This window comes from Pseudophryne corroboree, chromosome 4 (assembly GCF_028390025.1).
Source record: "Pseudophryne corroboree isolate aPseCor3 chromosome 4, aPseCor3.hap2, whole genome shotgun sequence".
Classification (NCBI taxonomy): domain Eukaryota; kingdom Metazoa; phylum Chordata; class Amphibia; order Anura; family Myobatrachidae; genus Pseudophryne; species Pseudophryne corroboree.
In genome coordinates, this window is record NC_086447.1 from 422,567,035 (window position 1) to 422,593,564 (window position 26,530).

A 26,530-nucleotide genomic window follows, 5' to 3' on the forward strand; every position below is an offset into this window, starting at 1 on the left:
GGAGCCATTCACTTGAGTGAGTCCCTAACATGAAATTATTGAGAAGAACCTCTCTCTAATTCTCTGGCAGAAAACATCACGTTTATCTTTCCGGCAGTTGAGCTGGATTATGATTCAGTCTCTTCTGAGTCACACTGACTTTGGCCACAAATGTGGTCTCCCCCCACTTTATTTAAAAACACTTCGGCAATTTCTATTTCCACCCTTGCAGCTATATTTTCACAAATCTGTTTGTGATGTTGAAGTTTTTTCATATCTGCTCTAGGCTTTCATTTAAACCTAGGATCAAGTACAGCAGCACCCCTGAACCTATACAGCACAGGCAGCAACCCTGGAGAATTATACAGCACAGCAGACAGGCAACAGCACCCCTGGATTTAAATGACAGTGGGGCCGCACCCCTGGACTGATAGGGCAGAGGGGCAGCACCTCATATAGGGCAGCACCCCTGGAATGATGTGCACAGACAAGACGTGCAAGATGGAATTGTTCTTGGGACCACCCACCCACCCTTATGTTGTTTAAACAGGACATGCACACTTTAACAAATGAATAATTTCAATGACAGGGTCTGACACACAACTGTGGCTGAAATGATTGGTTTGTTTGGGCCCCACACCAAACAAAGAAGAAATTTATCTCTCCTTGCACAAACTGGCTGTACAGTGGCAAGATGTCATCCTCATCCTCAGATTCCCCCCCCTTTAGTGTTTACATCCTCATCCTCACAGAGAAATAATATTCAAACAAATAAACCACATCATTTAGGTGTCAGTGGACTGCTTACACTATTACCCAAAGTTTCTTAGCTTGACAATGGACTTATGATGAATATGCTGCAGGTGACGTATAAGGGAGGATGTTCCCAGGTGGTTAACGACCTTACCCCTACTTATTATGGCTTGACAAAGGCAACAGCTGGCTTCACACCTGTTGTCCGGATTTGTGGAGAAATAATTCCACACTGAAGAGGTGGTTTTTCTGGTATTTGTCCTGGCATGACAATGGGCTTTTTCATCCCATGTCCAACAACTGTCTCCACCTTGACTTATTCAAACAAACCACATCACCATCAGAATCATCATCAACTTTGCAGTGTCAGCTACACCCATATCCGCCTCATCCTGGTGTCCTTCTACAGTGACAACTTCAATCTCAATATCAGCAACTGGACTGGCGGTGCTCCTCCCAGCACTTGCAGGGGGCTTGCAAATGGTGGTAGGAGCCTCCTCTTCCCATACAGTGTTGTGAAGGTCAGGCCTAGACATCGCAACTGCAGGCAGTGCCAGCACCCCTCTATTTTCACAACACCCCTGTAATTTTACAGCATACAAGACAGGGCCAGTGTACATTGATTTTCACTGCACCCTAGAATTTTTACAGCATACTAGATAGGGCCAGTGTACATTGATTTTCACTACACCCTAGAATTATTACAGCATACAATACAGGGCCAGTGTACATTGATTTTCACTGCACCCCTGAATTTTTATAGCATACAGGGCCAGTGTAATGTTATATGAACAACATCACCCCTATATTTTACTGCATACAGTAGTGTACTTTTAATTTTTTACAACTGCACCCTGAATTTTTATAGCATACAAGGCCAGTGTAATGTTATTTGAACAGCAACACCCCTACATTTTACAGCATACAGCAGTGTGCTTTTAATTGTTAACAACTGCACCCCTGAATTTTTACAACACACATGGCCAGCAGCACCTCTATATTTTAAAGCATTTAGGAGCAGTGTGCTTTTAATTTTTAACAACTGCACACCTGAATTTTTACAACATACAAGGCCAGCAGCACCCCTATATTTTACAGCATACAGGAGCAGTGTGCTTTTTATTTTTAACAACTGCACCCCTGAAGTTTTGTAGCATACAGGGCCAGTGTAATGTTATTTGAACAGCAGCACCCCAATATTTTACAGCATACAGGAGCTGTGTGCTTTAAATTTTTAACAACTGCACCACTGAATTTTTACAACATACAGGGCCAGCAGCACGCCTATATTTCCAGCATATATGAGAACAGTGCCCCTGTACCCTGTACAACACAGTGACAGCCAAGACAGCAACACCCATGTACACAGTGGTGTATCGATAATGGGTGCAGTGTTTGTGGTGCACATGGGCACCTGGGTCTGGAGGGGGCCCACACCGCACCCATTTCTTTTATACTCACCTTTCCAGCATCCATTGGTGACTGTGTGTGGGCCCCTTCCTCTCCTGTAGCCGTCACCACTGCTGCTAGCACACTGAGCACTAGAGACTCTGGCACAGTGCCAGAGTATACAGCGCATGCGCAGGACTCTGGAAAAATGGCACAGTGGCCATTTTTTCAGAGTCCTGTGCATGTGCTTTAGACTCTGGCACTGTGCCAGAGTTTCAGTGCTGAGAGCCCTAACAGCAGTGGTGACAGCTACAGGAGAGGAGGGGGCCCACACACGGAGTCTGCACACAGCTTAAGCACCTATCCGTAACAGCACATGAAACACCAGTGACAGCCAGGACAGCACCCCTAACACAGCACAGGTACACCACAGTGACTGCAGAGCACACACTAACCCCACCCGACGCCACCACCCACAGAGAGAGACAGAGGTCTGTCTCCCTCACTCTCTAAGTCCGGAGTGAATATGGCGTTGACACGTGGCTGTTTATATGGGATCTAACACCCGCAACAATCCAATAGCGGGATGATGACATTTTGCCTCATTCTGGTTTCCGAGTCTGGCGAGAAGTCCCGAGCTGGACTCGGATCCGGGCTTGGGATGGAATGTTCGGTTCTGAGGGAACCGAACCTGCTCATCTCTTCTAGTAACAGAGGTTAGGTCATTACATTTGTACTCTCATGTAAGTCATACTTAACATGCATGGAACACACACACTCTGCAGAATTTTTAAACCCCTCCCACTTAGAAAAAGGAGTGAATACAGAGAGAGTATATGTTACTGGAACATCACAAGCTGTAGGAGCAATTCAAGGACAGTTTGGCTGTTTTAGATCATATCCCTGTTATGACCCAGCTCAGTAGTGCAGAAATAGTGTGGCCTCCATAATGAAGCAGGTGCTCAGATAATATCCCCTTTCCCTATTTAAGAGTTGGGACATTTTCCTCTGAACTTAATGCCACTATCTCTGATTAATTAGAACAAACAGAAGGATGCAGTCTTTGGTGTGACAAAGCAGCTGAGTGGTACCCCAGGGAGAGTAGACAACATACAGTATCTTTCCCATTGAGAAGGAGAGATGCCAAACAGTGGCGCAGGTGTACAGTATTAAGCCTGGAGGAGTGATAAAGCAGTGATAAGTGGGAGGTGATAACGCACCAGCCAATCAGCTCCCAACTGTCAATTTTCAAACCAGTAATGATTGGCTGGTGCGTTATCACCTTCCACTTATCACTGTTTTATCACTTCTCCAGGTTTAATACATCTGCCTGAGTTTCTGAGTAGCTGTCATGGAGAAGGACATAACTCTTCATTGTATACTTAGTACTACTCATTGGCGGTCATTCCGAGTTGTTAGCTCGTTGGCAATTTTCGCTATGCTGCGATTTGTTGCTAACTGCGCATGCACGTGGTACGCAGAGCGCATGCGCTAAGTTATTTTTACACAAAACTTAGTAGATTTGCTGGTGTTCGAGCAACGATTTTCAGTCGCACTGCTGATTAGTGAATGATTGATAGGAAAGGGGCTTTTCTGGGTGGTAACTGAGCATTTTCCGGGAGTGTGCTAAAAAACGCAGGCGTGTCATGGAAAAACGCGGGAGTGTCTGGAGAAACGGGGGAGTGGCTGGCCGAACGCAGGGCGTGTTTCTGACATCAAACCAGGAACTAAACGGACTGAGCTGATCGCAATCTAGGAGTAGGTCTGGAGCTACTCAGAAACTGCAAGAAAATATTTAGTAGCAGTTCTGCAAATCTTTCGTTCGCAATTCTGCTAAGCTAAGATACACTCCCAGAGAGCGGCGGCCTAGCGTGTGCTTTGCTGCTAAGAGCAGCTAGCGAGAAAACAACTCGGAATGAGTGCCATAGTTATATACACAAATCATACCATAATAATACTACTACTAAATCTTCCAGAATTATGAGTATGCCCCATAATGCCCTGTATATTGGAATGTTCCATGATCACAATAATTCAATCATGTCATAACTTCTCAATGTACCAAAACATCACATGACCTTACTCTCTATCACATAGGTTCTCAAACTCGGCCCTCAGGACCCCAGTCAATGTTTTCCAGGTATGTTTTTAGTGGGCATGGTAAAAGGAGGGGGTAGGGGGGGGCACAGACCTGAGTACTGGTTCAGTAAAAAAGTGTACATGAAAAAAAATGTGTAGTGTGTAGCTCCAATTAAAGCTAAATAGATCCTAATAAATGAATAATAATTCTGTAACAAGGAGGTGCTCCTCTGAGAGTAATGTTTGAGTATACAGTAGGTAGTAGGAGTAAAGAAAAGTACTCTCTTGCCAGGGGCACAAACTATACTATTAAGTATAAAACTTAGCTTTTAAAAAATGTCAATAAAAAAGGTGGTATCCGTTCCCTATAAAACAAATACAAACTACACACATAGAAAAGCATAGACATATTAAACATTGTAAAATGGTGTTGTACACAGATGCTTATCAAGAGAATTAACCAGAAGGTTGAAAAACTACTCTTATGGTTATAAGTGCACACAACAAGTGAAAAATACAGGTCCCCTGTCCACAGTAATATAATTGCAAATATGGCTATGTATAGTATTTAATGGCTCAAAAGTGTAAGGAATATCAGATTTCCATGAGCCACATCTTCTTGATACCAATCAGGCTGGGTCAATTTTATGCATAAATTCATAGGGTGGGAAAGTTAGGGATCTCTCTGTAAACCAAGGTAGAAATTATATTTTGGATAATAAATAATATTTGCAGGTAAATTCCTAAATTAATATGAAATTCAGCACCAAGGTGATAGTCACCCTTTGTAAGTGAATTATATCCAGTTACACAATATGTTAATTCAGCCTACTAATATGACTCTGACTTCCACAGATATCTGCGTATTAATGTAGTATGTGTCCCCATACAATATTTTTATAGAGAGAAAACACCACAAGATTATAGATAGATAGATAGATAGATAGATAGATAGATGAAGTGCTGGCACTCCCTCCTATACCAGACAATGCCCACGTGCCTCCAAACAGGTCTGTGAACCTGATAAACAGTTAAAATGCGGCATTGGCACTCACGGGGCTTGATCACTAGTAATAAAAACTCAGGACACAGTGGACTCCTACGTTTCGGTAATTTAATACAGTCTTCAGGATTAACACATACATACAAAAACCACATTTAAATACCCTCTTACCTCACCGTGTCTGGAGCCGCCATCATGCCAACCGGGTCATCTGATGTCACAAGCCTGCGACGCGCACAATCTGTGCGCCTGGCCGCCGGAGTGGTGACCTAGCAACAAAACGTAAACAAACCTGTATAACAGGCCATTACAGAGCCAGTTATCACGTATGAAAGCGGGCTACAAAACATCACATCAATCTAGTGTACAAAATACATTAATAACTGACAGTATAAGCATGACTAGACTATTCAGTAATCAATATGCGGCTAGAACTAATCTATTACTCCCCCAAAAATTCACATGATTGCATATCAAATATGAACAATGTCATCATCCAAAGGGCTAGCACATACTCTGACCAGCAAATAAAAGACTAGGCTACAAAAAACAATTTAGTGGTAAGTATTCGTTCAGCCCCCTGGGTGCAATCGTGTCTAACTGGTGAATCCACCGTGCCTCTCTCTGTAAAAGGGCCTTGCCCCTATCACCACCTCTCATACTTTTGGGGACAGAATCTATAATTTGTATGTAGGGTGGCTAACCCATGGTTGCAAGACTTACAGTGTCGAGACACTGGTTGACTCTGACCACTGCTCCCACCTTCCAGGGCCAACCTAATAGCAGACCTATGGAGCACCATGCGCTCTTTAAACTGTCTACATAGAGAAGACCATAAGGACAGCATATGATGTAAACCACAAAGGTACTGCTACAGGTTGGCACCTGACGTATGGCAATGCGCTCACCGGTATGAGGGTGAGAAAACGCACTGCCAAATTCCATAAAGCTGCATGTAGCGCAGCCAGTGCACCGATAGCACCCTGGTTTTCTAGTCAAGAAATTCGTGGGGCCACTGACTTTGAAAGATGAAATATCGTTTTTCACTAGCCAGTCCTTCAGATTCCTGTTTTGTGCATAACTAGGCATGAGTTTAGATTTACTCAACATTGGCAGTTCAGGATCAGATACTTCTATCGGCCACAATCTTTTGGCCACAGATGTTATGGCACAACTGGCCATATTATATTGTTGTACAAATGGAATGATGTAATCCTTAATGGACTTCTTCACCCCAGTTGGGGCCAGCGTATTTTCCCTTGGGATGGTGAGTGCCCTCTCCTTCGCGTGAATTAATTCTCCATATTCATATCCCCTTACCAAGAACTGCTTGATCATTTTATCAATCTCGACAGTGGTATTACTCATATGGGTGGTCATTCCGAGTTGTTCGCTCACTGACGATTTTCGCAGAGCAGCGATTAAGTAAAAAAAGGCATAAATGCGCATGCGCATGGTACGCAGCTCGCATGCTCTAAGTACTTTCATACAAAACTTTGTAGATTTACACAAGTTTGAGCGACGTTTTTTCATCGCTCGAGTGTTCGTAGTGTGAATGACAGGAAGCGGGTGTTTCTGGGTGGAAACTGGCCATTTTCAGGGAGTTTGCTAAAAAACGCAGGCATGCCAGGTAAAAACGCAGGAGTGGCTGGAGAAACGGGGGAGTGGCTGGCCGAACGCAGGGCGTGTTTATGACGTCAAACCAGGAACTAAACGGACTGCGGTGATCGCAGTCTAGGAGTAAGCCTGTAGCTACTCAGAAACTGCAAGGAATTATTTAGTAGCAGTTCTGCTAATCTTTCGTTCGCTATTCTGCTAAGCTAAGATACACTCCCAGAGGGCGGCGGCCTAGCGTTTGCAATGCTGCTAAAAGCAGCTAGCAAGCGAACAACTCGGAATGAGGGCCATTGTCCGAAATCCGGGGAAATCTCAGGAACTGAGAGAAAGGAGGTCCCTTTTTTGTGGCCACAGCGTGTTGGCTGGTATAATGTAGAATAGTATTCCTATCCATTTCCTTTTTAAACAGTGCAGTGTGCACTTGTCCATCAATCACAGAAATTTGTACATCCAAATAGTTGACACACTGTGCACTCATGGTGTAGGTGAATTTAATTGTACCCTCCATCCTTTTCACATTATCCATGAAGTTCTTAAACTCATCCTTAGTACCCGTCCAAACCAGCAATAAGTCATCTATGTACTGTACAAAGAATGGTATTTTTGATGCAATATTAGAGTCACTGAAAAAAGCTTGTCATTCTATGTCAAACATGTAGCTGTTTGCAAACGCCGGGGCCACACATGACCCCATTGCGCAGCACTTGGAGTCAAACAAAAAATAGTTACGTTTTAACATGAGCTCCAATAATTGAATAAAAAAAACAAATCAGGGTCTGTGTACAGTGTACTCGAAGTTAACATCCGGGATTAAGGCCTCATGACCCCCCGCATGGGGTATGTTAGTGTACAAACTCAAGCAACCCTGTGGCAATACCAGGAGTTTTTGCAACAAAACTATCAAAGTAGTCGTATCTTTGAGGTATGTTTTCTCTACCTGGCTGTAGGTACACATCTAGATACTGGGAGACCTTGTAATAAATTGAATCTCTGGCCGCTATAATCGGCCGGCCAGGTGGGGCTGTAGGATGTTTATGTATCTTGGGCAGTGTAGAGTATATAATACTGGCGCCACTGGATTTTGTTGTAATAATGTATTACAGGTCGCCCGATTGATCACTCCATTATTCACTGCTTCTTCCAATACCCCCTGTAATTCTAGATTAAATTTTGCTGTTGGATCTCCTGATAGTTCCACATACATCTCTTGTTCTGCAAGTTGTCGGTATACCTCCTCTTTATATTTATTAATGTTTTGAATGACAATTCAGCCCCCTTTGTTGGCGGGGTGGATAATAATCAATTGATCTTGACTAAGAAACTTCAATGTAATATGCTTTGGACATGTACAGCCACACTGGTCTTTGGGCTTTAACTGCAACCTTCACCAGTTGGTCAAGTGTCCAATTAAAGCATTTCAATGACATATTGGTACTGATAGGGTCAAAGTATGAAGGAGATTTAATTTTCTGTAAGGGATCACCATCCGACAATTTTGCAGTGGATGGTGATAGTCACCGTTTTAAGTGGATCATATCCAGTTACACAATGTTAATTCAGCCTACTAATATGACTATGACTTCCACAGATATCTGCGTATTCATGTACTGTGTGTCCCCATACAATATTTTTATAGAGAGAAAACACAAGATTATATTTTATATATATACGCAAAATTATCAGGCATATATGCATAAAGAGTCTCCAAGGCATATGGTATTATTGCTGTGTAGTGTGGCTGTATTCATATACAGGATGTGTAAAACATACTGTAGATATGTGCATACCTTCCACCGTTCTTATCCATTAACCTGTTCAAAACAGTTGTCAACAATCATAAATTATGAAAAAAGTCCAGGGGCAGTGCATTTTGTACCTCCTGGAGAGGCTCATGTTGGGAGGTATGTATGTGGGTACTACACACAGAGAAGATTAAGTATAGATATCGGTATGATCAGATATGCAGATATAGTAGGATATCCCATTGGCCATACAGTGCAGACTGCTACTACATATCATGTGCAGAACAGTGAATGATGGTGGTCATTCCGAGTTGATCGCAGCCAGCAACCTTTTGCTGCTGCTGCGATCAACTAGTCCACGCCTATGCGGGAGTGTATTTTAGCTTTGCAGGGCTGCAATCGCTTGTGCAGCCCTGCTAAGCTAAAAAAAATTCATACAGAACAAGACTAGCCCTGGACATACTTACCCTGTGAGAAGATCTCAGCGATGCTGGGGCCGGCTTTGACGTCAGACATCTGCCCTCCGTTCTCCTGGACACGCCTGCGTTTTCTTCACCACTCCCCGAAAACGGCAGGCAACGGTCTGGTGACGCCCAGGAACACCTTCTTTCTGTCAATCTTCTTGCAGTCGCCTCTGCGACCGCTTTCTCCATTGTCCACAATGTAACCCGGCGACCCCTGTCGCCAGGCAACCACGCGCGTGCGCAGTGCGGCCATCGCGCATGCACATTCCAGACCCGTTCGCACCGCAGCGACAAACCGCTGCGTGCGAACAGGACGGAATTTCCCCCCAATATGTGAGCGGGACTGCTGAAGTGTGTTACAGGGATTTATAGTGTAGACATCTGCTGTTGTGATCTTCTCACAGAAGTGTGTCAGTTACAATAGCATTGCCCTAATTAGGTATATCAGACAATTGTTATGGTATAGACCCACACTATCCAGAGTGGAAGTAAAATAAAAAGGTACTGTACCTGGGGGATGTGGTCAAGATCCCGCCGGACGGAATCCCGATGGTCGGAATACCGACACCGGGATCCCACCCGGCACAATCCCAACATAATCTCCCTCTGTGGGTGTCCACGACACCCATAGAGGGAGAATAAATTAGTGTGCTGAGCGTAGCGAGGCACCGTGCCCACATTGTTGTGAGCGCAGCCAGCCCGCAAGGGGCCGCGTTGTGCTCGCCCCCTTGTTGGGATTGTGCTGGTCGGGATCCCGGTGTTGGTATTCCAACTGCCGGGATCCCATCAGGCGGGATCTCGTACTGATCCCTAAACCTGGACCGCTCCGCCTAAATTGCGGCTTAACGTCGCCGTCCAGCCCCCTCCCGCCCAGCAACCGCCTCTATCTCAGAGGCGATCGCTAGGCAACGACGGCTGCCATGCACCGACACACTGCAGCACCGGCGCATGCACAGTTCCGACCCGAACGCTGCACTGCAAAAAGCTGCAGCGAGCGATCGGGTTGGAATGACCCCCTCTGTGAGGACACCTGCAAAACATGCACTTTGTGGGGTCCTGAGGACCAAGTTTGAGATACTGTGCTCTATCATAATAATAATTTTATTTATATAGCGCTTTTCTCCTGCAGGACTCAAAGTCGCTTTAAATACATCATGAACATGGTACATTGTAGAATGGCATTAGAGTTACAGCAAGTTTGTCAGATCTGTGGTTATGTCTGTCCCCGGAGGGGGCACTAGTGGGTCAGTGGTGGTGCGATGGAGAAACTGAGGAGGCTGTAAGAGATTCCTGTGCATGTGCGCAATGATGTTTATTAAATGCTTACGAGTATAAACAGTAATTGAAGCAGATGAAACTTGAGATGAATGGTACAAGAAATGCTGACAACGATGAAATAAACAGTCACAGGTATTTAGCTGGTCTGGAAACCAGTGCAGTAATTAGGCAATGAAATACAGGCAATGAACTAGTCTGGAAACTAGTATAGGAATCAGATGGTGATCACTCCCACAGTTGGTTTGGAAACCAGCAACGATACTCCACACAGTCAGTTTGCAATGCAAGTCCACAACCAACCAAGCAGGAGACAACTTGAAACACATATGAAGTGGTTGTATTAAGTGCCAGATGCTATAGCACAATACTTAATGCAAGTTAACCATACACAGGTGAGGATAATGAATAGCACCTGAAGAAAGCAGGGATGTGCGGTGAGCTAAATTGCTCAGGGGCCACCGACTAGCACCAGAGCCAAATTTACAGGCAATATATGAGCCAAAGGGTACATGTGGGCATTATACACAGGTGCAGCAGTATAAACCCCTGAAAATTTTGTGAGTTTTGATTAGACGTGCTGAAAAGATACACAGGTGAGGCACTGCCTCCCCTGCCATAGACTTTTTACTCCACAGTTTTGGCTATAAAAATGATTAGAATAATGCAAAGAAGATATTTAAAAAATACTCTGTATTTTTCATATACTTTATACAGTAAAAACTCTGGCACAAACGTTAGTATAACAGGAAAGGCACTGCCTCACCTGCCTCATCCCACCGCACATCACTGGAAGAAAGTCTTTTACTGTAATAGGTGGAGGCTGACTGTTGTAGAAGTTGGAGCTGAAGTAGATGCTGGGACCTGTAGTTCCACAGGAATACTGGAACCGGGAGATCACTTGAAGATGCCAGAAATAGGAGATTGCTGGAAACAGGAGATTGAAGACTGCAGACTAGAGATTGGAACTTGAAACTGGAGATTGGAAACTGGAAACTGAAGATTGGAAACTGGTACCAGGAGATGCTATGCAGCAATGCGATGCGTTGTCCAAGGTGATGAGACTGAGCCGATGCTCTGGACTTATACCCCCTGGTCGGCAGTCATTGGATACTTGGATCATGTGAGCAATCACAGTGCAGGATTGGGTACTCTCCGGTCAGCTGACCGCAAGTGTCATGGCTGCACCCATGTTGTGCAGATGGCCGGTACACAGGAGGGCACCCACAGGATGGACTTCAGGGGTTCACCACAATAGTGGGTACTCCGCAGACAGGATGCTCATACAGCCGCAGACTGGGGCCGTGACCTCCAGAGGCCTGCACACCAGCGCGCCGGTAAGTGAGACATCACTGAATGCTGATTCCTGACAGTAACCCCCTTTTATGGGTGGGCACCGAACACCCATGAGGCTTGGAAGGAAACAGTCTATGGAAAGCTTGGACTAACCGTGGAGCATGGACATCAGTGGCATTAACCCAACTCCTCTCCTCAGGACCATACCCAGACCAGTCAATCAGGTACTGTAGACGACCATACCGACAACGTGATTCCAGGATCTTCTCCACCTCGTACTCAACACCCCAATGAGTTTGGATTCTTGGAGCTGCTGGAAGAGCTTTCTGAAAATGGTTAAGAATCATGGGTCTAAGGAGAGACATATGAAATGAGTTTAGGATTTTCAAATAAGGAGGCAATTTCAGTTTATAAACCTCTGGATTAATCACTCGTTCAACTGGAAATGGACCAATAAACTGTGGAGCAAACTTCATAGAGGGAACTCTAAGGCGGAGATTACGAGTAGATAACCAGACTTTATCACCTGGCTTTAAACTGGGAACTGCTCTTCTTTTCCAATTAGCAAAGATCTTGTACTGTCGAGAAGCTTTCTTGAGAGAAAGATGAATCTTTGCCCAAACCTGCGAGAACTGCTGAAGAGCTGAAGTGGCTGCAGGCACATCGACCACTGGAAGATCTTGGAAATCTGGAACTCTGGGATGTTGACCATAAACTGCAAATAAAGGAGTAGTTTTGGTGGCTGTATGGTAGCGGAAGTTATGAGCAAACTCTGCCCAAGGCAATAAATCTACCCAGTCGTCCTGTGATGAGGAAATATAAAGTCTCAAAAAGGTTTCAAGCTCTTGGTTTACCCTTTCGGTTTGCCCATTCGTTTGAGGGTGATATGCTGTAGAGAATTTGAGTTTGACTTGTAAAGCAGAGCATAAGGCCTTCCAAAATCTTGCCACAAACTGAACCCCACAGTCAGATATCATATCCGTTGGGAGTTCATGTAACCTGAAGATTTCACGTAGGATTATTTGGAGCCGAAGGCAACCCCATGAGTGGAACAAAATGTGCCATCTTTGAGAACCTGTCAACCACTACCCAGATGGTATCATACCCTTTGGAGGGAGGTAAGTCTGAGATTAAATCCATTGACAGGTGAGACCAGGGAAGACTTGGTATAGAGTTAGCTAACAGTTGACCAGCAGGAGACTGATGAGGAACTTTGTGCTGGGCACACTTGGCACACGAAACCATGAAATACTGAATATCAGTTTTCATATGAGGCCACCAATAGGACTGAGACAAATCTTATAAGTTTTTAGGACCCCAGGATGTCCGGTAAACTTAGAAATAGGAGCCCACGACAGCAGATTTGGGCGGAGCTCAGGAGAAACAAACATCTTGCCAGGAGGTGAAATAGGAGACAATTCTGTGGAAGCAAACACTACGGGATCGAGAACTGGATGAGATTGTTGTTCAGAAGATTCCTCCATGGAACTCATGGAGCATGACAAGGCATCTGCCTTAACATTCTGAGAACCAGGACGGAACTGTAACTTGAAATTAAAATGAGAAAAGAATAAAGCCCACCTTGCTTGACGAGGATTTAAACACTGCGCTGCTTTCAAATAAAGAGGGTTCTTATGGTCGGTGAAGATAGTAATAGGAAACTTTGCGCCCTCCAGAAGTAATTGGGGCTATCAGGGTAGAGAATCCTCTAATGAATTTTCTATAATAATTGGCGAAGCCAATAAAACATTGAACAGACTTCAGCGATGTAGGAAGAGACCAGTTATCTATTGTTTCCACATTAACAGGGTCCGTTCGAAGATCTGAACTAGAGATTATATACCCGAGGAAGGGCATCGAAGGAGCTTCAAAGGTACTCTTGAACAACTTCCTATAAAGATGATTCTGCCATAGGCGTTGAAGGACCTCTTTTACCTGTTGATGAGAGGCTAAATCTTGAGAGAAAATCAGAATGTCGTCAAGGTAAACTACCACGTATTTATATGGAACATCTTGAAATATTTAATTGACAAAGTTCTGAAACACAGCTAGGACATTGGCAAAGAGATGTGACCACTCCCTAGTGGTGCTAGATCCGTGTAGATATGATATCTCCACTATAGATGTCAAATGAGGTATCAAAATATGATAAAATATTTAATAAAATAAACATAAAATGAGACCAATATATAGAAATATAAAACACATGTGGTGAATCACAGTGAAGGCAGGAAGGTGATCGTACCCGTATATTTGGTGGGAGCTGCAGGTGTTGAGAAAGCAGAGTACCCCAGGAAATACCCTGCTATAGGCTCCAGAGATTTGATTCCCAAATGACCGTCCACGTGACCCACAGCATGTAGAGGTTGTCTGTCTTGATAATGGAATATGGCACAGCAGGACAAATCCAACGCGTTTTGGGACTATGCTGTCCCTTTTTCAAGGCTGATTGCCCCCTGTGCAGTTGTCCGTGCCTTTATCCTGGTGTAGATCCTATCAGAGGTTGCCACATGTGCATTTACTGCTCACTTCCGGTTCGGAAGTACCGGAACTGGAAGTACCAAAACCGGAAGTGATGTCAGATGCGTTCCAAAGGGTTGTTTGCGTTCCATTGACAGGAAGTGGCCTGTGTTGCACTTTATAGGAAGTAGTTCACATGTTTATTTTGAAGTTCCATGTTCAAAAAACATTATGATGTCCTAAATATGATGATGATGATTCTTAATGATGGTAAGTTATTCAGATGGATGATCCTCAAAGAAAAAAGAGATAACAATAGATGAATAATAATACAATGAAAAAAAAAAATATTTTTTTTCCTTTCTTCCCTTTCCTACTACTATCCTCTACTTTTTCCTCATCTTTTCTTTATTTGTTTTTTTTATTTTATTTTATTTTTTTGTAAGTGAAAATGGTTATAAGGCATATAAACTGATATGAAGGCTGGATATAGAACGCACTGTGGGGAGAAAAGGGGGGAAATTAAAGAAACCCTTTAATTTCAAAGTCCTGATTGAGGTCATTGGGAGCAAGGGTTTTCAGATTGAAAATGGGTTTCATTTCTGTTTTGGCCAGCAATTTCTCTAGATTTTAAAATTATTATTTGCCATGATAGAACATGTATAAAGTAACATATTAAAGAAGCAAATTAAGAAAAATCACAAGGCATGGCTAAATCTCTGAGTCTATGGCATGCAAAACTGTGCCATACATGGCGGGATATGGCAAAGATGTATGTGGACACAACTGTATACAACATTGGTAGTATGACAGGTGATGAAGTCATGAATTTTGAAGGTGGTCCCATTGATCATGACTTCAGTGTATTTAGCTTTGTTTGTTTGTATCTGTCTGCATCCCAGACACATACCGCAGCGATGGAAGCCCTTTGTTCTAATAGGGTTGGTGCTTTTGATGGGTAAGGCACTGCGTACTAGACGGTTTTTAATATTAGGGGCTTTGCGGTATATGAATTGGTGTTTATCCGGAATGATGTTCCTCAGCGTAGGATCTCCTTTTAAAATGTGCGCGAATGATTTTTTCGAAGTGTTTATGATCGGAGTCGTAAGAAGAAAGAAAAGCACAATTTTTTTTGAGTTGCTCTCTTTCAATCAATGAGTTTCCTGTATTGCTGTATTGACAGTTTCCATTTTATATCCTTTTTTGAGGAATGATTTTTTGTAGATCTGTATCTGTTCCTCGCATATGGTTGGTTCACTGCAGTTCCTTTTGATTCTTATGAATTGACTTTTTGGATTCCCTTTTAACCAACTTTGGTGATGTTCACTGTCGGTGGAGATATGATTACGAGTGTCCATGGGTTTGGAATAGGTCTTGGTTTGAAATGTAGAGTCTTTGATATAGATGGTCACTTCTGCTTTACTGATGGTAAACGTCAAATGTATGTTAATGGTATTCTCATTTAATGATGAACAAAAATGATCGAGGTCCTCTCTTTCTCCTCTCCATATAAAGATGATGTTGTCTATGTATCGTCCCCAGTCTTTCAGCTGTATACCCCAAGTTATGCCTGTGAAGATGGTTTTATATTCCCAGAATGCCATGAACAGGTTGGCATAACTTGGGGCAAAGCATGTACCCATTGAGGTACCCTCTTGTTGTAGATAGTAATCTCCATTGAAGAAGAAGAAATTGTTAGTAAGTATGAAACTAATGGAATCTATGATGAATTTCTTCCTTCTCCACTCATCTCAGTTCGCTCTAATAACCATTCTATGGCCTCTAGTCCATCCTTGTGATCTATTATTGTATACAGTGAGGATACATTGGCTGTGATTATATGGGTATTCAAATCCCATTCGAATCCTTGTATCTTCCTGATGGCGTCTCTTGTATCTTTTAGAAATGCTGGAGTAGTGCTGACCAGGGGTTGTAGCAGATGATCGATCAATTCGGATAGATTTGAGGTGAGGCTCCCCATTCCAGTTATGATGGGTCGGCCTGGGGGGTTAGAAAGGCTTTTATGTACCTTGGGTAGAACATATATGGTCGGGGTTACAGGGTCTTCTATGTATAGAAAGCCAAATTCATTTTCAGTGATTCCTCCTGCCGATAAATGTTTAGTTAGAAGTTTCACAAAGTTATTTTTGATGCGTGATGATGGATCATTTTTGAGTTTGGAATATGTTTCTGTATCGGCGAGTTGTCTTGATATCTCTGTAATATAGTCTTCTGTGTTTAGAATAGCAATTCCGCCTCCCTTATCACACGGCTTGATAATTATGGATTCATCTTTACTGAGATCTGTGAGTGATTGACGTTCCTTTTTGGTGAGATTGTGTTTGGGTTTTTTGTTCTCAAATTTTCGGAAATCTTCTGTTGTTAGTTTCTGGAAAGTGTCGATGAAACTTCCTTTGATGTGAGCCGGGTAGAAAAGGGATTTCTTTTTGAACCGGGAATTGTGTGGATCTCCTGGATTGGTAGAGTTGTCTACAATAGATGTATTGGTGCTTGTAGATTAGTTCTTTATTTAAAAAAACTTTCTTAAAGTGATTTTTCGGGTAAATTTGTGAAGGTCCACAAATTTGTCAAAGGCATTTGAGGTGGTAGATGGTGCATATTTAAGGCCCTTTTTGAGTACTTTTTCCTCTGTTTCTGAAAGGGGTCTTCGCCTCAGATTGAAAATTATTTTTTTTCTTCTTCTACTTCTTCTATTTCTTTGTTTACTGCAGGAGACATAGTGAGTTTCTTTTTTGGTTTCTTTCCTGCCCTTTTTCCCCTTTTAATATATTTTTTAGTTTTCGGGAAGTGGGTTAACTGTCAATGTCTTCTTAGGGCTTTCCTTTCTTTCTGAGACAGTGCTTCCCTTGGACCAGTGTGATGTGTTTCCCTGGTGGGGCTGCTTGTAGATGGTCCAGCTTCTTCTGATCAAGCCGCTCTGTAATCTTTCCTCAGAGTCTGGGTGTTCTTGGATAGTGTGATAGGCCAACGATCAATGGTCCACTCCTTTTCATGTGATGGAGGTCTTCTTCTTCTTGAGGTACTACTGTAGTCTATTGTATTTATTCTATCTCTGTCTCTATTTCTTAGTGTATACTTTGATGTGTGGGTGTTTCTGTCATAGCTTCTGTCCCGATGATCTCTTGACGGAAGTCTTTTCCTGTATTGTTCTGTTTGGGTGGGTGGAAAATGACTTTCCTCTCTTAAGGTTGTTCTTCTAGTATCATGATGATGGTAATCTCTTATGGGATAAGGGTTTGTATTTCTCCACATTACTCATTCGGGTCAATGTCTGTAGAATGTTTCCCTCCAGTTGTGATCTGTATTCTTTTTTAATGTAAGATTTCTTTCCTTTCTTCCCCATAATATTCTCCATTCCTCTCTTCCATCCTCTGTGATGTTGTCCCATCATTGGGTGGTGCATTGGTCTGTTGTGATCGTGGCTGTTTGGGTTTGGTGATTCCAAACCTGTAGAAATCACAGTCTCTTTGAAGCTTTTTCTGTTTTTTCTTAATTAATTCTTTGGTGTTCTGTTCCATTTTGATGGATAGATCTTCTTCTAGTTCCTTAAATCTTGGCAGTTTGGTAAACGGTTCTATTATGGTCTTTATTTCTTTGAGTTTATCACTTTTTTCTTTACTAATGAGTTCAATGAGGGCAAAAGAACAGGTATCGAGTATGGTGATCCATACTTTCGTAAAGTTTTCTGATGCATCTGAGAAAGAGGGGTATTTTTCTATTCTTAGACCTTTTGGGATCAGCTGCTCTGTCTTGTATTTTTCCAGGGTGGCTATTTCCCACCATAGCCTGTTTTCCTTTAATAGCCAGTCATTAATTATGTGCATAACAGTTTCAAGATTTTCATTGTTGGTGACAAATTCATCTTTAGAAAAGTTCACATTGAATGCTTCTTTCAAGTTTTCTTCTCTTCTATTAATGTGTTGCTGCATACTGCAGCCTGAAAGCACCCCAAAATAGGGGAATAGTGGGGGCTAACTGGTGCTGTATGGGATCTGGAGCAAGCCGTGAGGGAGGGTATGGGGGTCCCCTAAATGACTCCCTTGGGAATAGACAATAGCCCACTCTATTGACCACTCCCTAGTAGGTGCTAGATCCGTGTAGATATGATATCTCCACTATAGATGTCAAATGAGGTATCAAAATATGATAAAATATTGCATAAAATAAACATAAAATGAGACCAATATATAGAAATTTAAAACACATGTTGTGAATCACAATGAAGGCAGGAAGGTGATCGTACCCATATATTTAGTGGGAGCCGCAGGTGTTGAGAAAGCAGAGTACCCTGGGAAATACCCTGCTATAGGCTCCAGAGATTTGATTCCCAAATGACCGTCCACGTGACCCACAGCATGTAGAGGTTGTCCATCTTGATAATGGAATATGGCACAGCAGGGCAAATCCAATGTGTTTCGGGACTATGCTGTACCTTTTTCAAGGCTGATTGCCCCCTGTGCAGTTGTCCGTGCCTTTATCATGGTGTAAATCCTATCAGAGGTTGCCACATGTGCATTTCCTGCTCAATTCCGGTCCGGAAGTACCAAAACCGGAAGTGACGTCATATGCATTCCAAAGGGTTGTTTGCGTTCCATTGAGAGGAAGTGGCCTGTGTTGCACTTTATAGGAAGTAGTTCACATGTTTATTTGGAAGTTCCATTTTCAAAAAACATTATAATGATGTCCTAAATATGTTGATGATGATTCTTAATGATGGTAAGTTATTCAGATGGATGATCCTACGCTGAAGAACATCATTCCGGATATACCCCAATTCATATACCGCAAAGCCCCTAATATTAAAAACCGTCTAGTACGCAGTACCTTACCCATCAAAAGCACCAACCCTATTAGAACAAAGGGCTTTCATCGCTGCGGAATGTGTCTGGGATACAGACAGATACGAACAAACAAAGCTAAATACACTGAAGTCACGATCAATGGGACCACCTTCAAAATTCATGACTTCATCTCCAGTCATACTACCAATGTTGTATATCTAATACCCTGTATTTGTGGCAAATCCTACATTTTTGAGTTTGGAATATGTTTCTGTATCGGCGAGTTGTCTTGATATCTCTGTAATATAGTCTTCTGTGTTTAGAATAGCAATTCCGCCTCCCTTATCACACGGCTTGATAATTATGGATTCATCTTTACTGAGATCTGTGAGTGATTGATGTTCCTTTTTGGTGAGATTGTGTTTGGGTTTTTTGTTCTCAAATTTTCGGAAATCTTCTGTTAGTTTCTGGAAAGTGTCGATGAAACTTCCTTTGATGTGAGCTGGGTAGAAAAGGGATTTCTTTTTGAACTGGGAATTGTGTGTATCTCCTGGATTGGTAGAGTTGTTTTCAATAGATGGATTGATGCTTGTAGATGAGTTCTTTATTTCAAAAAACTTTCTTACAGTGATTTTTCGGGTAAATTTGTGAAGGTCCACGAATTTGTCAAAGGCATTTGAGGTGGTAGATGGTGCATATTTAAGGCCCTTTTTGAGTACTTTTTCCTCTGTTTCTGAAAGGGGACTTTGCCTCAGATTGAAAATTATTATTTTTCTTCTTCTACTTCTTCTATTTCTGTGTTTACTGCAGGAGACGTAGTGAGTTTCTTTTTCGGTTTCTTTCCTGCCTTTTTTCCCCTTTTCCTATATTTCTTAGTTTTCGGGAAGTGGGTTAACTGTCAATGTCTTCTTAGGGCTTTCCTTTCTTTCTGAGACGGTGCTTCCCTTGGACCAGTGTGATGTGTTTCCCTGGTGGGGCTGCTTGTAGATGGTCCAGCTTCTTCTGATCAAGCCGCTCTGTAATCTTTCCTTAGAGTCTGGGTGTTCTTGGATGGTGTGATAGGCCAACGATCAATGGTCCATTCCTTTTCACGTGATGGAGGTCTTCTTCTTGAGGTACTTCTGTAGTCTTTTGTATTTATTCTATCTCTGTCTCTATTTCTTAGTTTATACTTTGATGTGTGGGTGTTTCTGTCATAGCTTCTGTCCCAATGATCTCTTGATGGAAGTCTTCTCCTGTATTGTTCTGTTTGGGTGGGTGGAAAACGACTTTCCTCTCTTAAGGTTGTTCTTCTAGTATCATGATGATGGTAATTTCTTATGGGATAAGGGTTTCTATTTCTCCACATTACTCGTTCGGGTCGATGTCTGTAGAATGTTTCCCTCCAGTTGTGATCTGTATTCTTTTTTAATGTAAGATTTCTTTCCTTTCTTCCCCCATAATATTCTCCATTCCTCTCTTCCATCCTCCGTGATGTTGTCCCATCATTGGGTGGTGCATTGGTCTGTTGTGGTCGTGGCTGTTTGGGTTTGGTGATTCCAAACCTGTAGAAATCACAGTCTCTTTGAAGCTTTTTCTGTTTTTTCTTAATTAATTCTTTGGTGTTCTGTCCATTTTGATGGATAGATCTTCTTCTAGTTCCTTAAATCTTGGCAGTTTGGTGAACGGTTCTATTATGGTCTTTATTTCTTTGAGTTTATCACTTTTTTCTTTACTAATGAGTTCAATGAGGGCAAAAGAACAGGTATCGAGTATGGTGATTCATACTTTCGTAAAGTTTTCTGATGCATCTGAGAAAGAGGGGTATTTTTCTATTCTTAGACCTTTTGGGATCAGCTGCTCTGTCTTGTATTTTTCCAGTGTGTTTCGGGACTATGCTGTACCTTTTTCAAGGCTGATTGCCCCCTATGCAGTTGTCCGTGCCTTTATCATGGTGTAAATCCTATCAGAGGTTGCCACATGTGCATTTCCTGCTCAATTCCGGTCCGGAAGTACCAAAACCAGAAGTGACGTCATATGCATTCCAAAGGGTTGTTTGCGTTCCATTGAGAGGAAGTGGCCTGTGTTGCACTTTATAGGAAGTAGTTCACATGTTTATTTGGAAGTTCCATTTTCAAAAAACATTATAATGATGTCCTAAATATGTTGATGATGATTCTTAATGATGGTAAGTTATTCAGATGGATGATCCTACGCTGAAGAACATCATTCCGGATATACCCCAATTCATATACCGCAAAGCCCCTAATATTAAAAACCGTCTAGTACGCAGTACCTTACCCATCAAAAGCACCAACCCTATTAGAACAAAGGGCTTTCATCGCTGCGGAATGTGTCTGGGATACAGACAGATACGAACAAACAAAGCTAAATACACTGAAGTCACGATCAATGGGACCACCTTCAAAATTCATGACTTCATCTCCTGTCATACTACCAATGTTGTATATCTAATATCCTGTATTTGTGGCAAATCCTACATTGGCAGGACATCGAGATCACTCAAAACTCGAATTGGGGAGCACTTGAGCAATATCCGCAAAGGCCTTATGACACACCACCTTTCGGAACATTTTAGGCAAGAACATCAGTGCTCCACAAGTGCCATCACTGAATTTATGGGACTAATCAACATAAAAGCTTTCTGGAAAAACAGGAATGTAGAGAAATTGCTGGCCACAACAGAAATGAAAACCATTTTCAATCTAAAAACCCTTGCTCCCAATGGCCTCAATCAGGACTTTGAAATTAAATGGTTTCTTTAATTTCCCCAATGTTCTCCCCACAATGCGTTCTATATCCAGCCTTCATATCTGTTTATATGCCTTATAACCATTTTCACTTATAAAAAGATTAAATAAAAAAAAAAATTAAAAATAAAGAAAAGATGAGGAAAAAGTAGAGGATAGTAGGAGGAAAGGGAAGAAAGGAATATATATATATATATATATATATATATATATATATACACATATATATATTTTCATTAATTTTTTCATTGTATCATTGTTCATCGATTGTTATCTCTTTTTACTTTGAGGATCATCCATCTGAATAACTTACCATCATTAAGAATCATCATCAACATATTTAGGATGTCACGATCTGGGTATCTGGACGCCATTATTTACCTTTCAGGTGTCTCCTAAGGCTGGCTCAGCGTCCTAGGCCCAGTTCCCAGCCATGTTTCTAGCATTCATATGTCATGTCTCATCTTTGCTGATCCGTGGATATTGTCCTTCGAAAGCCCGGGCGACTGGCATGGCGTTACCTGCCGGCGGGGCCTCGGGCATCGTCTCCATATTCTCAATGCATTACAGGGTACGTGGTACTCTTCACCTACTGCGGCCGTATATGCTGGAGGTTTGAGACGCAAGTCGGCATTCTCTGTGTTCACCGCCGCCATTACAGAGGAATCTCCATGTGGTGTTACAAACAAGGTTTCCCTCCACTGGCCGGTATGGGCGCAGCCATCTTAGTTCTAGTCACATGATCCTGACCTCCAATCCATAGCTCCGCTGAAGTCTGCCTATTTGCTCATCCAATCCCTGCATACCTAAGGGTATAAAGGGATTGAGCCTGCACCAGGAAATCGTCAGTGCTTTGGTTGTCAAACCTTGTTTCCAGTCTCTCTCTCCTGTGGTTGTTTTCATTCCAGGTTTTCAGCTCCTGTTTCCAGTTACCACTAAGAGACCCGCACCTGCTTACTACCTTGCGGTGACTCTGCAGTCTTCTGTGTTTGCTCCAGCTTCCAGCTACAGTTTCATCTGCTTCCAGCGGTCAGCTTCCAGCAGTGATCAGCTTCCTTAAAGAGCCGGTGCGTCTCCAGCGGTTACCTGCATACCATCGCTACCCGCAAACCATCGGTACCCGCACACCATTGGTTCTTATATCCTCGCTCCCTAGCTTCATTCTACTATTTGGCTGGTTCCATCCAGCATCCACTCCATGTTCTAACACCTGGCTGGTTCCATCCAGTGTCCACAGCAGCTACCTCAACTACAGTGTTACCGGCTTCCAGTGATACATCTGCTGGTGTGTTCCTTGGCTACACTTAATACTACGGACGGGTCTGGTAAGGACATTCCATCTCTGGGACATTAAGAACTGTACCTACTGCTACTAGTACCCTGTGGCCATTGCCAAACCCATAGTTATCCAGGAACTGTTTTATCATATCTGCTGTATATCTTCATTCATTTATCACTGCTGTGAATACATGGGGTTCTGTTAATAAACTTTCATTGACTTTTAATCCTGGTTGTCATGGTCACGCCTTCGGGCAACCTTTCTACATCCTACTCATATGTCCAGGGGTCTGATTAAACCTCCGAAGTTTAGCTTCACCTCAGCCCCCACAACTGAGGCTTCCTCCCGTCAGCTCAGGCCCTCAGTTGTGACAGTAAGCACTGACCATAGGTATCCAGCCGGAGACCAGGATCAAGCGGCCAGGCCATTGCAAGAACTGGCAGCCAGACTCGAACATCAGGAGGCTGCACAAGGCCACATCATCCGCTGTCTCCAGGATCTCTCTACTCGGCTGGGATCCAAACAACCCTCCGTGGATCAGGGGCGTCTGGTGCGACCACCACAGTGACACCAGTTGTAACCCCACCCACCTTACCCATTTATGCTCCACGTCTTCATCTTCCAACGCCAGCAAAATTTGATGGATCTCCAAGATCTTGCAGGGGATTTCTCAATCAATGTGAAATACATTTTGAGCTACAGCCTGGCAGTTTTTCTAGTGAACGCACTAAAATAGCTTATATTATTTCCCTCCTTAGTGGCTCAGCCCTTGATTGAGCATCACCTTTATGGGAGAAATCCGACACCCTGTTGTCCTCATATACTGACTTTGTAACGACATTCAGGCGCTTCTTCGACGAGCCAGGCCGTGTAACTTCAGCTTCTTCTGAGATTCTTCGTTTACGCCAAGGAACGCGTACTGTGGGACAGTACCTAATACAGTTCAAGATCCTGGCATCCGAACTGGCATGGAACGACGAAGCCCTGTATGCTGCATTCTGGCATGGCTTATCTGAACGCATCAAGGACGAATTAGCTACCAAAGACTTGCCCTCTAAGTTGGATGAGCTAATATTTCTATGTACAAAAGTTGATACACGGTTCAGAGAAAGAGCAACTGAGCGGGGAAGGTCATCTATCCCAAAATCTTCTGCTCCTCCTCCTCATCAACCGTCTCCATCCAAAGATGAGCCCATGCAAATTGGTCGTTCCCATCTATCTCCAGCTGAGCGTCGAAGACGTCTTTCTGAGTCCCTCTGTCTTTATTGTGCAGCTTCGTCTCATGCAATCAATGCCTGTCCCAAACGTCCGGGAAACTTCAAGTCCTAGCCTGCCAAGGAGAGGGCCGGCTAGGAGTAATGCTCTCCTCTCCATCTCCTCATGATTGTAATCTCCCAGTCTCGCTTCAAATTGCTCAACATTATAGGAACATCATTGCCCTCCTAGATTCCGGAGCAGCTGGGAATTTCATAACTAAAGCATATGTTAAACGGTGGTCCCTACCCACTGAGAGACTTTCCTCGTCCATATCTTTGACTGCCATGGATGGCAGTAAGATTTTTGATGCAGTTATTTCTTTAAGAACTCTACCAGTTCATCTGAGAGTAGGAGTTCTTCACTCAGAATTAATTTCTTTTCTGGTTATTCCAAGAGCCACACATCCAGTGGTTTTGGGCCTTCCATGGCTTCGTCTCCATAACCCATCGATTGACTGGACGACTACTCAAATCCTGGCATGGGGTCCTTCCTGTACTGAGACCTGTTTGTCCAAAGTGCTTCCTGTATGTTCTTCCTCCTCCAAGTCGTTTGATGGTCCACCTCCTCCGTATCAAGATTACACGGACGTGTTCAGTAAAGCTTCTGCCGATATCCTTCCTCCTCATAGGGAATGGGACTGTCCAATCGATCTCATCCCGGGGAAGGTTCCACCTCGAGGCCGAACCTATCCGTTGTCTTTACCAGAAACGCATTCTATGGAAGAATATATTAAGGAGAATCTGGCGAAGGGTTTCATTCGACCTTCTTCCTCCCCAGCTGGCGCAGGTTTCTTCTTCGTTAAGAAGAAAGACGGTGGCCTACGGCCATGCATCGACTACAGAGGCTTGAACGACATTACTGTCAAGAACTGATATCCTTTACCCTTGATTACAGAACTCTTCGATCGAGTTAGCGGAGCAACCATCTTCACGAAATTAGATTTGAGGGGTGCCTACAACCTCATCCGGATCCGAGAGGGTGACGAGTGGAAGACCGCATTTAACACCCGTGATGGACATTAGGAGTGCCTAGTCATGCCTTTCAGATTAAGTAATGCTCCAGCTGTCTTCCAGCATTTCGTGAATGAGATCTTCAGAGACATCTTATATCGCCATGTCGTGGTTTATCTAGATGATATACTTATCTTTGCCAACAATCTGGAAGAACATCGTTTCTGGGTAAAGGAAGTTCTGTCTTGTCTCCGTGTCAATCATCTCTATTGCAAATTGGAGAAGTGTGTTTTTGAAGTTAAATCCATTCCGTTTCTAGGCTACATTGTGTCCGGTTCCGGACTAGAGATGGATCCTGAGAAACTACAAGCAATCCAGAATTGGCCAATACCTTTAACCCTCAAAGGGGTCCAGAGATTTTTAGGTTTCTCCAATTATTACAGAAAGTTTATACAAGACTTTTCCACCATTGTGGCACCTATCACTGCGTTAACCAAGAAGGGTGCTAACCCGTCCAAGTGGTCTGAAGAAGCTATGCAAGCCTTTCATCTATTAAAGCAACGATTCATCTCTGCTCCGGTTTTGAAACAGCCCGACATCAACTCACCTTTCATCCTTGAGGTGGATGCCTCTTCCGTTGGAGTAGGGGCGGTGCTATCCCAGAGAGCTAAAGATGGTCATCTACATTCTTGCAGCTTCTTCTCCCGGAAGTTTTCTCCAGCTGAGCGCAACTATGCCATTGGCGATCAGGAGTTGCTGGCAATCAAACTCGCTCTGGAGGAGTGGAGATACCTGCTGGAGGGAGCTTCTTATTCTGTTACCATACTTACCGATCACAAGAATCTTTTGTATTTGAAGGGCGCACAATGTCTTAATCCTCGTCAGGCCAGATGTGCACTTTTCTTTTCTAGGTTCGACTTTAAACTCCAGTTTTGTCCGGGCTCTCAGAATCGCAAGACCGATGCCCTTTCCCGCTCTTGGGAGCAAGAAAATTAGTCGGAGTCTTCTGATAAGCATCCTATTATCAATCCGTTGGCATTCTCCATGGTAAGGATGGACTCTACGCCCCCACCAGGGAAAAGTTTTGTGAAGTCGGTGTTAAGGAAGAAGCTCATGCATTGGGCACATGCTTCCCGTTTTGCCGGACATACAGGCATTCAGAAAACCCTTGAGTTCATCTCTAGGTCTTATTGGTGGCCAACTCTGAAGAAGGACGTCATGGAGTTTATTGCTTCTTGCCCAAAGTATGCCCAACACAAAGTATCCCGCCAGTCGCCTGCGGGGCAACTGGTTCCACTAGCTGTTCCCCGTCGACCGTGGACCCATTTGTCGATGGACTTCGTCACAGACCTGCCTATGTGCAACAAGTTTAATACCATCTGGGTAGTGGTTGACCGGTTTACCAAGATGGCACATTTCATTCCCCTCACCGGTC